Below are 12,293 nucleotides of genomic sequence, written 5' to 3'. Positions count from 1 at the left end.
GCAAACCTTATATAAAAAAGGAAAAGCATAAAACAACTGAACCCAACATAAAACATATTTCTCATATTTTTCCTGGTTTTCAGAAATTAATGGAAAAAAATATGACTGCACAAAAACAAAATTCTGAGATGAGGTAAATAAGCTATAAATTAGGAGTGAATATAAAAACTGAGTTAATTTATATAAATATGAAGAAAATGTTCCATTGTGGGAAGCAAATGGTCATTCATACACACACAAACTAGTAGAACTGTTAATTAACGTTATCTATAAAGTTGTCCTTATTCTTACTCACCATTAAAAGCAAGGAATTAAATAATTGCAATCAGTATTTTATGAGCTAAATAAAATTCAATTTTCTGGCTTGAATCTCCATGCTAAACCCACTATAGGAAAGGGCGAATCCACTACTTTTCCCAAAAGATATTTTCAAAACAAATAAGACCCACTGTACTGGAAGCTTGTAGTCTATCTAAAAAGACTATTTTAAAAATCATAGCATTAGATGCCAGACATGAAACACCAGATAGCTGAGAAGGAGGAATTATTCCAAGTTCTGAAAGAAAAAATCACTAAGAAATTGTAAGATTATAAGAAAGAAGTTTCAGCACTATGAACTGCAAAGAAATAAACATTTTTTAAAGAAATGTGTGGAAGAAGTAAAATATACCTCTCCTCTATCCTATGTTAATTAACTTACTAAAAAACATCAAATAATTTTGAGCAATCATGTATGATTTAATAACTTCCACATTCACTGTCTAACTAGAAATTAGATAAAATTAGACTCTTTGAAGTTTGTCTTCTTTGAAAGTATTCATTTTAGGGATAAAAAATCAGAATGTGAAAAATTTTTCTTGGTTAGTTGAAGATCTGAGAAAAAGTCAAAATTTTGAATGGCATAGTTCTTACAAAGAACATGACAGAAACCTTCATAATATACTCAATAACTAAAATTTTAATTTGTATAAATATGAAGGAAATGTGGTATTGAATGAAGCAACGGTCATTCATGCACAAACTAGAACTGTTATTTAATATTATCTATAAAGTTATCCTTACTGTTATATACCATTAAAATTACAGAATACTTGGAATCAGTATAACATGAGTGAAATAAAATTCAATCTTTAAAGATACTGTTAACAGAATTACATTACACACATGTATAAATATACCAAAGGGAATTTCTCCTTTGTGTATATGTACAAAGTACTGATCAAAAATCAGTGAAGTGGAAGGAAGGGGGAGGGAGAAGTGGGGGGAAAAAGGAGGGAGAATGGGGGTTGAAATCAAATTCTTTGTATAATTTTGTCAAAAGGAACTCAAATACTATGTATAATTATAATGCTCTAATAAAAAATACTGTCAGCAATACATATATTTATTCCAAATGATGCCTCGCAATTACACCTTGTGCAGCCAATTCAGAATTTATCAATACACGCCATCTAAATAGATTATAAAATTTCTATCATATACTCAATGCATCATGAATACCATAAAGAGGCCTCTCACATGCAGCTTTACTCAAGTATTACTATACCTTTATAGACTAAATATTGTAACTTTTTCCACTTAAAAATCATCATATATCTGTGTCTTTATCTGTGTACACATTCATATGACTGTGTTAGTCTGAAGAGGCTAGATACTAGGTTACGTCCTAGTGCTCATAATTGTTTTCTTAGTATACTGAAAAAAATCATCATTAAGTACCCACAACTCAAAAGCTCTTGCTAGTTACTATAGAAGGTTTGAAACTGTCTGTAAACTTCCCTACCACAAGTATTGTGCAACTTCATTACCTTCTCAGTAAAAGAATACTTAAATATATCTGTGTGAATATCTTGGGTTCAAACATAGCACTATAGGGTCTATTGAGATATGTACAGGAAGATCTTTTTCAGTCAACTTAGTTGTGTTACATCAGGTTATCTAACATACTTAATTACAATGACATTATTTATTATGGTTCAAATATGAGATATCCCTCAAGAATCCCATAAAGCAATGCAGGAATGTTCAGAGGTAAAAGAATAAATTATGAGTGATGTAATCTATCACTGGATTAAGCTATTTGATGGTTTAATAATATGAATGGACTACTGAGTGGTAACAAAAGACAGGTGGGGCATGGCTGGAGGAAGCGGAACACTGGGGCCATGCCCTTGGAAATTATGTTCTGTCCCTGGCTCCTCCCTCCTTCCTGGCTACCATGAATCGAGCAGATTTCCTCTGCCCCACTCTTCCACCATGATGTTCTGCCTAGTCTTAGGTCCAGAACTATGGAGTCAGCTGACCATGTACTGAACCTCTGAGACCCAGAGCAAAAAATAAACTTGTCTTTCTTTAAGTAGTTCTTACCAGGTATTTTGATTCAAATGACAAAAAGTGAGCAACACATTATTAAAATCTCATTATAACAGAATAGATTTTTTTAAAAATCAGATGGCCAAAGAGCATTTTAAAAGGCATTTGGTTGGAGGAGTTATCTAAAAAGAAACTATAGAACTCTATTCAACATATTTTACCAAATATTATATTCCTTCTATAAAAGCAGTATTCACATTCATGATGGCAATCCAAGAGAGTAATATGGCCATTTTGGAGCCTTGATTTACACAAATTCTAAAATGTTCCATTTTTTAAAAAATATTAGAAATGTGTCACAAGATTAGTAAAATATAATTTTCCAGGTTCTCAAAGGTATGAACATCTTCCAAAATGCTGAGAGGCATGGGAGAAATATCTTCCTATTTTTGGAACTGGAACTTGTGTATACAGTAGTTATATATTCCTTCAAGTTCGAGATCAAAACAAGGCTGATATGATTAATGGAAGCCACATTGTGATAGTACATTTCACATTAAGTGTCTAGGAATTTATTTTAGGAGAACACATGTCTCTGAAGGATATTAGGCAGAAGAATATCATGGCAACTTGGTGAACGCATTCATATCTATTGTCACTGCCATAAATGACCACAAACTTAGTGTTTTAAAAGAACACAAATCTGTATCGCACTGCTCTGGAGGTAGAAGTCTGAAATGGGGTCTCATAGTTCTAAAATTAAGATGGTGACAGAGTTGATTTCTCTCAGAAGCTTAGGGAGAATCTATTTCCTACACTTTCCTGCTTCCAGAGGCCATCTGCATGCCCTGGCTTATAGCTGCATCAGACCAACTACTTCTGGTGTCACTCTTCTTTGATCCTCTTGCATCACTTTTTTCCTTTAAAATTTCTTGTGATCACATTTGACTCACCCTGATAATCTGCCATCTTGACATTCTTAATCTAGTCATATCTGCAAAGTTCCTTTGCTATGTAAAATGACATGGACATTTTGGGAGATTATTATTCTGCATAGCATGCTGAGTTAGAAAATACCTCTACAACCATTAAAAGTATTTAATAGGTGTATCCAGAAGAACATGAGTATCTAGGGTGAAAAGGATGGGCATAAGAATAGTTTTGCAGGCAGAAGAGACAGACATTAGTCAAATCACATAGATTACTATATATGATTGTGAATATGAATTCAATATACTGGAAGGTTTGGTAGTTCATAATATGGAGACCTAATAAAGTCTGAATTATCAGAAAAAGTTTCCTAAGGAACTGAGTTATGAAAAAAAATTAGAAGAACCTATTTCATTTGTGAAGTTGTGAAATGATAGGAAAGGAAATTAGATTTTCATGGCAAGAGTAGTAACACTTGGGAATATAGAACAAACAATATCCAAACTTTAGTAAATCAGGCAGTGAATGGTAGTTGAAAAAACCAAGATGTGTCACAACTCTTCCAAGAGGTTTGATCTAGCAATCACACTTCTGGGTATAAATTTTTAAAAATTGAACTCATAATCTCAAAGAGATATTTGCACTTCCGTGTCCACTACTACAGTATTATTCCCAACAGCGAAGATATGGAAACAACTTAAGTGTCAACAAATAAAGGGATGAAAGAAAATTTTGAATATATGTATAATATTAACCTTTAAATAAAAGAAAATTCTGCTGCATGTAACATGATGAGTATAGAAAACATTATGCTATATTAAATAAATCAATCGTGCAGAAAAAGCGTTCGACAAAATACAACATCCCTTCATGCTCAAAACACTAGAAAAAAATAGGGATACTAGGAACATACCTGAACATTGTAAAGGCTATTTATGCTAAGCCCATGGCCAACATCATTCTTAATGGAGAAAAACTGAAACCATTCTCTTTAAAAATGGGAACAAGACAGGGATGTCCTCTTTTACCACTTCTATTCAACATTGTCCTAGAAACTCTAGCCAGAGCAATTAGGCAAACTAAAGAAATTAAAGGGATACGAATAGGAAAAGAGGAACTTAAGCTGTCACTATTTGCTGATGACATGATTCTATATTTAGAGGATCCAAAAAACTCCTCCAGAAAACTTCTAGACCTCATCAATGAATTCAGCAAAACAGCAGGCTATAAAATCAACATGCGTAAATCTAAAGCATTTTTATATGCAAGTGACGAAACAACTGAAAGGGAAATGAGGAAAACAACTCCATTTGCAATAGCCTCAAAAAAAAAAAAAAAAAACTTGGGAATCAATCTAACCAAAGAGGTAAAAGATCTCTACAATGAAAAGTACAAAACATTGAAGAAGGAAATTGAGGAAGAACTTAGAAGATGGAAAGATCTCCCATGTTCTTGGATAGGCAGAATTAATATTGTCAAAATGGTCATACTACCAAAAGTGCTATACAGATTCAATGCAATTCCAATTAAAATCCCAATGATGTACCTTACAGAAATGGAGCGAGCAATCATGAAATTCATCTGGAAGAATAAGAAACCCAGAAGAGCTAAAGCTATCCTTAGCAGGAAGAGTGAAGCAGCGGGTATCACAATACCAGAACTTCAACTATACTACAAAGCCATAGCAACAAAAATGGCATGTTATTGGCACCAAAATAGACAGGAAGATCAATGGTACAGAATAGAGGACATAGACACAAACCCAAATAAATACAATTTTCTCATACTAGACAAAGGTGCCAAAAATATGCAATGAAGAAAAGACAGCCTCTTCAACAAATGGTGCTGGGAAAACTGGAAATCCGAATGCAACAGAATGAAACTAAACCCCTATCTCTCACCCTGCACAAAACTCAACTCACAATGGATCAGGGACCTTGAAATCAGACCAGAGACCCTGCATCTTATAGAAGAAAAAGTAGGTCCAAATCTTCACCTTGTTGGCTTAGGACCAGACTTCCTTAACAGGACTCCCATAGCATAAGAAATAAAAGCAAGAATCAATAACTGGGATAGAGTCAAACTAAATAGCTTTCTCTCAGCAAAGGAAACTATCAGCAATGCGAAGAGAGAGCCTACAGAGTGGGAGAATATCTTTGTCACTCATACTTCAGATAGAGCACTAATTTCCAGAATATAAAAAGAACTCAAAAAAAAAAAAAAAACTCTACACCAAGAATACAAATAACCCAATCAACAAATGGGCTAAGGATATGAATAGACACTTCACAGAAGAAGATCTACAAGCAATCAACAAACATATGAAAAATGTTCACCGTCTTTAGTAATAAGAGAAATGCAAATCAAAACTACCCTAAGATTCCATCTTTCCCCAATTAGAATGGTGATTATCAAGAACAAAAGCAATAATAAGTGTTGGCATGGATGTGGGGAAAAAGGTACACTCATACATTGCTGGTGGGGTTGCAAATTAGTGCAGCCACTCTGGAAAACAGTATGGAGATTCCTCAGAAAGCTTGGAATGGAATCACCATTTGACCCAGCTATCCCCCTCCTTGGCCTATACCCAAAGGAATTAAAATCAGCATACTACAGAGATACAGCCACATCAATGTTCATAGATGCTCAATTCACAATAGCCAGACTGTGGAACCAACCTAGATGTCCTTCAATTGATGAATGGATAAAGAAACTGTGATATATATATATATATATATATATATATATATATATATATATACACACACACATACACACACACAATGGAATATTACTCAGCTATAAAGAATAATAAAATTATGGCATTTGCAGGCAAATGGATGAAATTGGAGAATATCATGCTAAGTGAGATAAGCCAATCTCAAAAAACCAAAGGACGAATGATCTTGCTGATAAGCGGATGATGACACATAATGGGGGGTGAGGTGGCAAGAATGGAGGAAGGAAGGACTGTATAGAGGGAAAAGAGGGGTGGGAGGGGTGGGGGGATGTAGAAAATAACAGAATGAATCAAACATCATTACCCTATGTAAATGTATGATTACGCAAATGGTATGCTGTTACTCCATGTACAAACAGAAACAACATGTATCCCATTCGTTTACAATAAAAATAAATTTTAAAAAGTCAATCATGGACAAATATAAATATCTTCACTTATATGAGATATCTAAAATAGTCAATCTCATAAAAATCAGTAAAACAAAGGATGCCAGGGTCTGGGGAAAGAGAAATGGTGAATTTCTACTCAATAGGTTGAAAGTTTTAGTTACACAAGAATGAATAAATCTTATAAATCTATTGTACAACTTTGTGTGTATAGTAACAACACTGTTGCACACTTAAAAACTTGTTAAGATGGTGTATTTTGTGTTAATTGATATTACCACTGTAAACAAAAATGGCTAAAAGGAGGGCAGAGAAAATAAAACCAGAAAGGAATATGAATTCAAAGGAGAACCCAAGAAAGATAAATTGGCTATGAGAAAGGAAAAGAGCTAAAACTTAATATACAAGATGAATAATGGTCCCAGACTGGCTAGAAGAAACGGAATCCAGACCGAGATTCAGGAATGATCATTACTCTCATTATGACAGAAAGAAGAAAGTGTGATATGGAGTAAACTTCTAGGTATGCAGGAAAGAATTGGAGAGATCCTTTGTGATAGAGTTCATTCCTGAAAATTTAGAAGGCATGGTCCTATGTGTTTAGCAGCCAACATGTCATTATAGACAAGGCAGGACAGTTTCACTGAGGAAAACAATGTTGTACCAAATTGATGGAGTAAAAGGTATTGCCAAGAAAATGGCTAGCATAACCATATCTAAATGAGATCAGAGGAAGCACTAAAGGGAGAAGAGAGTTGAATAGAAGACTCATATCATTAACTCCTTTATTGTCCATTCACTTGAGTGATATCTATAAAGATCTACTATGTGCCAGTCTATTCTAGGCAATTAAAGAGTAAAGGACCTGGAGATCAAGAAAATTGAAGGGGAAAAACTGCAAGAAAGAAGTAGAAAAAATTGAAATTAAGATTACAGGTAGTATCTATTAGGAATGATTTATATAAAGATCATAAATGAATGATTTATATGAAGATCATAAATGATTATGGAGAAAAACAATGTATTGACTCAAGTAAATAGTAAGTTTAATTCTAGAGGACCAGAGCATAATATCAGGACTCAGTCTATCTCGTCTCTTGGGTATAAACTATTTTTTTAAAAATTTCACTTTCAGGTACAGTAGGTGGTTTAGACCTTTCTCATCAGAGAAGTTGATCACAGAAACTTTAGCCAAATAGCTTGTCAGGTACATCCTACAAGAAGCACCAAGGGACTGTCCAAATCTTCCATGAATTTCCTGAAATTGAATATGACTAGACAAGCTAAGTGTTATGGTTTAGATGCAGTGTGCCCCAAAATCTCACATGTGAGACAATGCAAGTTTTGGAGGAGAAATGATTGTGTGATAGCCTTAACCTAATCAATTAATCGATCCCTGATGGGATTAACTGGAGGCAGGAGTGGGGGCACTGGGGAAGTGGGTAATTAGGGGCATGGCTATGGTACATACATTTGTATCTGGTGAGTGGAGTCTCTCTGCTTCCTGATGGTCATGTGAGGCACTTTCCTCTGCCCCTCTCTTGCACCATGATGTTATGCCTCACGTCAAGCCCCAAGGAATGGAGTCAGCCTTTTATGGACAGAAGCCTCTGAAGTTGTGAGTCTTCAAATAAACTTTTCCTCCTCTATAATTGTGCTTATCAGATCTTTTAGTCACAGCAGTGAAAAAGCTGACTAAAACACTAAGTTTAAGCTAAAACAATTATTATATGGAGAAGATGATACTTTGTCTTCCATGGGGATGTCAGAGGCAGAAAACCATCAAGAAAAACCGTCTTGGGTCCCTAAGAGAAAAATGAATGAAGTGAAATAGAGGACTGTAGCTAGAAGAATGCACATTGCATGTCAGGAAAGTAAACAATACATGTCTACTGAAAGATATCGTATTTCTAAGGTTCCAAGGTTAATGTTTCTTCTGATATGGCCATGGAAGTTGATGAATAGCATGGATGGCAGGTAGAAACCATAGGAATTGAGATATTTGAAGAAGTGTTGGTACACCAGTGTAGACATTAGTGTCACCTAGGATGGTGGCATATCTTGGGAGGAGGTATTCAATTTCTTTGTAAGTTACCAAAGACCCTTAGAAAGAAAGGGAATGACAGAGCCAGTGGGGAAAATACAAAATGATATGTGTGGCAAAGCAAGATGACAAATGCTCTTAAAGCATTAAGATTTGTAACTAGTTATGTTATACACACATCATTTGCCCCTTAACAGTAGGTATACATTCATTCTGAGAAATGATTCATTAGGCAATTTTGTCATTGTGCAAACACACAAACCTAGATGGCACAGCCTACTAAACACAGACTACATTGTGTGTGTGTGTGTCTGTGTGTGTGTGTGTGATCTATTGCTCTAGGGTCATGTTGAACAAAATAACAGACTAAATCAAGCAAAAGGGAAAAGGATACAATGTAGGGATGTGGGACAGAGGAGACCTATGAGTCTGCTGCCAGCATTATGTGGCACATTGTTTCACAGTAAATAGTTTTCAATAAGTACAATCTAAAATCATGACAAAAGCTTAGTAAATATATGAACAATAGTCATTTATTAACACATTTTTAGTGTACATAACATATGCAACGGTCAGTACAGGTTTATGTACATTATCAACACAAACACATAACTAAATAACACATTTCTTTGTGACATTAGGACCATTGAAAATCAGAAGGCAATGGGGATTGTTCAGTTCCATTCTTAACTGTGGGATCACTAATGTATATGTGGTATGTCACTTCTGGACACATTGTCATACAACTCGACTATAATATATATATTTTTTTTTCTATTTTTATTTTCTACATTAAAAGGTACTTTCTTATTTTGTCATATGGATTATTTGTAGTCAAGTACGACATTAGTTTTTCATTTTAACATTTTTTTCTTCTTTTTTAATTTAAATTAAAAATCATAAATTTACATAGGGCAATGTTGTTTGATTGATTCTGTTATTTTTTCCCTTCCCCACAACCGCTCCCACCCCTCTTTTCCCTCTATACAGTCCTTCCTTCCTCCATTCTTACCACCCTCCTTATCCCTAACTCTAAACCTAACCCTAAGCCTAAAGCTAACCCCTCATACTCCCCTTATATGAACTCATCCGCTAATCAGCGAGATCATTCGTCCTTTAGTTTTTTGAGATTGGCTTATCTCACTTAGCGTGATATCCTACAATTTCATCCATTTGCCTGCAAATGCCATAATTTTATCATTCTTCATGGCGGAGTAATATTCCATTGTATATATATATGCCACAGTTTCTTTATCCATTCATCAACTGAAGGGCATCTAGGTTGGTTCCACAATCTGGCTATAGTGAATTGAGTGGCTATGAACATTGATGTGGCTGTATCTCTGTAGTATGCTGATTTTAAGTCCTTTGGGTATAGGCCAAGGAGTGGGATAGCTGGGTCAAATGGTGGTTCCATTCCAAGCTTTCTGAGGAATCTCCATACTGCTTTCCAGAGTGGCTGCACTAATTTGCAACCCCACCAGCAATGTATGAGTGTACCTTTTTCCCCACATCCTCAACAACACCTATTGTCGCTTGTATTCTTGATAATCGCCATTCTAATTGGGGCGAGATGAAATCTTAGGGTAGTTTTGATTTGCATTTCTCTTCTTACTAGAGATGTTGAACATTTTTTCATATATCTGTTGATTGCTTGTACATCTTCTTCTGTGAAGTGTCTGTTCATTTCCATAGCCTATTTCTTGATTGGATTATTTTGTATTCTTGGTGTAGAGTTTTTGAGTTCTTTATAGATTCTGGAAATTAGTGCTCTATCTGAAGTATGAGTGGCAAAGATATTCTCCCACTCTGTAGGCTCTCTCTTCACAATACTGATAGTTTCCTTTGCTGAGAGAAAGCTTTTTAGTTTGAATCTATCCCAGTGGTTGATTCTAGCTTTTATTTCTTGTGCCATGGGAGTCCTGTTAAGGAAGTCTGATCCTAAGCCAACAAGTTGAAGGTTTGGACCTACTTTTTCTTCTATAAGATGCAGGGTCTCTGGTCTGATTCCGAGGTCCTTGATCCATTTTGAGTTGAGTTTTGTGCAGGGTGAGAGATAGGGATTTAGTTTCATTGTGTTGCATATGGATTTCCAGTTTTCCCAGCACCATTTGTTGAAGAGGCTATCTTTTCTCCATTGCATATTTTTGGCACCTTTGTCTAGTATGAGAAAATTGTATTTATTTGGGTTTGTGTCCATGTCTTCTGTTCTGTACCATTGATCTACCCGTCTATTTTGGTACCAATACCATGCCGTTTTTGTTACTTTTGCTTTGTAATAAAGTTGAAGTTCTGGTATTGCGATACTCCCTGCTTCGCTCTTTCTACTGAGGATTGTTTTAGCTATTCTGGGTTTCTTATTCTTCCAGATGAATTTCATAATGGCTTGCTCTATTTCTGTAAGGCACATCATTGGGATTTTAATTGGAATTGCATTGAATCTATATAGCACTTTTGGTAGTATAGCCATTTTGACAATATTAATTCTTCCTATCCATGAACATGGAAGATCTTCCCATCTTCTAAGACTTTCTTTAATTTATTTCTTTAGTGTTCTGTAGTTCTCATTGTAGAGTTCTTTCACCTCTTTTGTGAGATTGATTCCCAAGTATTTTTTTTTTTTGATGCTATTGTGAATGGGGTAGTTTTCTTAATGTCTCTTTCTGAAGATTCATCACTTATGTATAAAAATGTGTTGGATTTATGAGCATTGATCTTGTAACCTGCTACTTTACTGAATTCACTTATGAGTTCTAAGAGTTTTCTGGTGGAATTTCCAGGTTCCTATAAATATATAATCATGTCATCAGTGAACAGGGATAGTTTGAGTTCCTCTTTTCCAATTCGTATCCCTTTAATTTCTTTGGTTTGTCTAATTGCTCTGGCTAGAGTCTCAAGAACAATGTTGAATAGAAGTGGTGAAAGAGGGCATCCCTACCTTTTTCCAGTTTTTAGGGGGAATGCTTTCAGTTTTTCACCATTTACAATGATATTGGCCATGGGCTTGGCATAGACGGCCTTCACAATGTTAAGGAATGATCCCACTACCCCAATTTTTTCTAGTGTTTCGAGCATGAAGGGATGCTGTATTTTATCAAATGCTTTTTCTGCATCTTTTGAAATAATCATGTGATTCTTAACTTTTAGTCTGTTGATATGGTGAATGACATTTATTGATTTCCGGATGTTGAACCTTGCATCCCTGGGATAAAACCCACTTGATCGTGGTGCACTCTTTTTAATATATTTTTGTATGTGATTTGCTAAATTTTGTTGAGAATTTTTGCGTCGATATTCATTAAGGATATTGGTCTGAAATTTTCTTTCCTCGATGTGTCTCTGTCTGGTTTAGGTATCAAGGTGATATTGGCTTCATAGAATGAGTTTGGGAGGGTTCCCTCCTCTTCTATTTTATGGAATACTTTGAGAAGTATTGGAATGAGCTCTTCTTTAAAGGTTTTGAAGAACTCGGCTGAGAATCCATCTGGTCCTGGACTTTTCTTTGTTGGTAGGCTTTTGATGACCTCTTCTATTTCATTGCTTGAAATTGATTTATTTAAGTTGTGTATGTCCTCCTGGTTCAGTTTAGGTAATTCATATGTCTCTAAAAACTTGTTGATGTCTTCGAGGTTTTCTGTTTTGTTGGAGTATAGATTTTCAAAATAGCTTCTAATTATGTTTTGTATTTCACTTGTGTCTGTTGTGATATTTCCTTGTTCATTCTGAATTTTAGTAATTTGAGTTTTCTCCCTCTTTCTCTTTGTTAGTGTGGCTAAGGGTTTGTAAATTTTGTTTATTTTTTCAAAGAACCAACTATTTATTTTTTAATTTTTCCAATTGTTTCTTTTGTTTCAATTTCGTTGATTTCAGCACTGAT

Source organism: Sciurus vulgaris (genome assembly GCF_902686455.1).
Source record: "Sciurus vulgaris genome assembly, chromosome: 8".
NCBI lineage: Eukaryota > Metazoa > Chordata > Mammalia > Rodentia > Sciuridae > Sciurus > Sciurus vulgaris.
Note: the sequence above shows the minus strand (reverse complement) of the source record.